We start from the raw sequence: 3433 nt of genomic DNA, 5'->3' as shown, positions 1-3433 counted from the left end.
ACGTGACAATTAAGCCTCAGGAAAAGAACTGCACTTAACACGTCCTCGCGAGAACTTCGGCTTCTGTGCTTGAAAATCCCGCGGGAGGCTGATGGAGGAGGGCTCCTTTCCGGCGGTTCAGGAGTGGCTAAGAAGACCCGCATTTCTATTGGTCCTAAGAAATGTCAATCTACAAATCAGCGTTTGTCCACACCCACACCCCTTTTATTGGCTATATGCGTCCAAGGCGGTGAGACGGCTAGTAGTGACAATTCGAAATTACACATTAGAAGAGTAATGGGAAGGCCAGCCTGGTCTACAGAGTGAGTTCCAGGACAGCCAGGGCTACGCAAAGAAACCCTGTCTCGAAAAAAAAAAAAAAAAAAAAAAAAGAAGAGTAATGGGAACTAACATATCCTAATTAGTGATGGGTTGAATTGAGGATTTCTTCCTTTAATTTTAATTCTTGCATTAATTCCCTTTTTATCTATAAACTCTTTTTAAAAATCTTACTTTTTTTAAAATGATGAACCACTTTTTAATAAATTAACGATTTGCTTTATTTTTAAATTAAAAATATTTTCTATTGTAAAATTATAAATCTTTAAAGCCATGAATTCCTTATTTTTGTGTAAATTACTTTGAAGAAATTGTGATTGAAAAAAATTATTGAGTCTAGTGTTGAATGCTTTTAATCCTAGTACTTGGGATTTATAAGCAGGTAGATCTCTGAGTTCAAGGACAGCCTGGTCTTCATAGCAAATTCTAAGACAGCCAATGATACGATGTATCAAAAAAATAATTGCTACTGGGTTTTTTTGTTTGTTTGTTTGTTTGTTTTTGCTTTGAGACAGAATCTCACTATGTAGCCTTGCTGTCCTGGACCAAACCACCAGTTTCTAAAACGTTTGTTTTGTTAGGTGGAGGAAGAAATTTTTCCCTTCTTCGTCTGCAAACTGCTCAAGTGTCTGCAACAGTTCTTTTCTTGAGGTTGTGACTGGTGAGAAGGTTATCTGGCTAATGAGTTAGTTGTATGAATTGCTTTTGGGTCATGGGCTCAGTGAAGGTAAGGAATCCTCTAGTGTCAAGGACCTCATCAAATCTTTGACGTACTGCAGAGTATAATTTGATTGAATTGTGTGGGTCTCTTGGAGCCACTCAGTGGAGGCAGAAGGATCAAGAGTTAAAGGCCATGGTAAGCTAAGCACCAAGTTTGAAGCCAGCCTTGGCCATCTCAAATCATAGGAAATAAAGAACACCCTTGTGAGCTACCGGCTTCCTAGACATCCCTGGCTAGCTCCCAGTTCTGATTTTGAAAGGAGACTTGGTGTTCCAGGCCTGTTATTGCAGCACTAAGAAAGGTAAGGCCAGCTTATGCTTCATGAAACCTTGTCTCAAAAATCAAAAAACAAATGAAACAGAAACTCATACTCCAAACTATTTATAAAGACTCCTATATTCAGGGGCAGTAAAGATGGCACATACATATTTTTTGGTCTACTGCAGTACAATCCTTTGAGTCATTTGGAACCTTCCAGAAATCTTTGGGTTCATGAAATCACCCCAGCTTTTCACCAATTCCAACCCTGACCATCTTCCTGTTTCTGCTGTAGCATTTGTTTACTCATTACGTCCGTTTGTTATGAATCTCCGAGTCGTGCTGGCCTTGTCTGTGACTGGTTATGTAGTCCAGACTGGCTCTGCTTCTCAGGGGCTGGGGTTAAAAGTGTGTACACTTCCATACCTGGCATAGTCTATATATGTTTTTAAATTTGTAACAGTTGATAGAAGGCAGCTAGCAGAATACTGGCTTCCAGGCAGCTAGGACAAGGGCCTTAAAGCCCACACCCACAGCGACACACCTACTCCCTTAGGGCCACACCTTCTAATAGTGCCACTCCCTGGACCAAGTATATACAAACCATCACTCCAATTGGAGTCCTCTTTCTCACTTAATGACGAGAGGAAGCTCACTGCGGGGACTAATGTGCGAAAAAGCAATGATATCCTGTAGCTGGCGCATAATGGGAACAAGCCAACGGAACTGGAAATAGCAAGAGATAGCCGCAGTCTGAGCCACAGTCTCAGAATGTGTTTCTAGTGGGGCTTACTGGTGACTTAGCACTTGGGAGGTGGAGCAGCTTGGACATGAGTTCAAGGTCATCCTTGGCTATACAGTGAGCTGGAGGCCTAGCCTGGGTTATGCAATGTCTGCTTTGAAACAAAGCAATGAAGAAAGAAATGAAGGAGTCTCTTTCTAGCTGTATCCTCAGCGATTCAGTAGAAGTGAGACACTGAAGGAAGGACCCCAGAGAGAAGGCTGGTGGCATGTTAGAATTGGGGTGACCATTAAAGGGGATTGGTTTGCAGTGAGAAGAGCCAGGCCAGGCAGTGCCTGGAGAAATGTAAGATGCAGCTTTAATTGTTCCTTGACCTCTGTGATGTGTCACCTGTCAACTTGATGGACTCTAGAACCAGCTGGGCAGGGACCTCTTGGTGTGCCTTGGGGTAGACCTGCCCCCTGTGGATACCCCATCCCTGACTGGAATTCCCTGTAAGTGGAGGAAGGGACTGAGCATCAAGCAGACACCCCTCTGTTTCCTGACTGAGCTGCCTCAGCCTCCTGCCCCTGAGACTTTCCAGCCTTGGATAACCACAGTACAAACCCCTCATTGTTTCAAGCATGGTTTTGTTTTATTCTGTTTTTAGTTAGAGAATTTAATCACAGCAACTGGAAGAGAGTTCAAAACACTTTCTGAACTGGAGACACCCTAGATTGAGTTTTTATGTTATTTTATCTTTTGTTTTTTTGAGACAGGGTTTCTCTGTGTAGCCCTGGCTGTCCTGGAACTCACTCTGTAGACCAGGCTGGCCTCGAACTCAGAGGTCCACCTGCCTCGGCCTCTGCTGGGATTAAAGGTGTGCATGCACCACCACTGGCCTATCTCATCTTCATTTTTAAGTTATGAGTATATATGTGACCCTGTGTACTTGGGGACAGTTGAAAGAGGCCAGGAGAGGGCTGGCCCGGAGCTGGAGTTACAGACAGCTATGAGCAAGCCGCCTGACGTAGGTGCGAGGAACTGAACTGATCTCGGCCAGGGCAGCAGCAAGCGCTCTTACCTGGAGAACCATCGCTCCTCTAGCGCCTAAGATAGCTCATTTTACCTCGTTTTGTCTTTGTTACACACTTGCTGGTAAATTCCGACCCTCTTTCCCCACGCACAAGTAAAATAACTAATTAAAACTGACTTTGACTTTATATCTACTCCTGGACTCTAGCGAAAGCTGCAGCGCACACGCATACGCACGCACATTTCTGGCCTCTCTAGCGGCGCCCCCTCGCCTCGTTGGTGTGGGAGGGTTTCCGCCGTCCCTCCCGCTGCAATACTCTCTCGAGCCTGCAGACGGCGCGCACGCGCAGAGAGGCTGAGCGCACGCGGATGCCGTTGGA

Source organism: Arvicanthis niloticus, chromosome 3 (assembly GCF_011762505.2).
Source record: "Arvicanthis niloticus isolate mArvNil1 chromosome 3, mArvNil1.pat.X, whole genome shotgun sequence".
Taxonomy (NCBI): Eukaryota; Metazoa; Chordata; class Mammalia; order Rodentia; family Muridae; genus Arvicanthis; species Arvicanthis niloticus.
Note: the sequence above shows the minus strand (reverse complement) of the source record.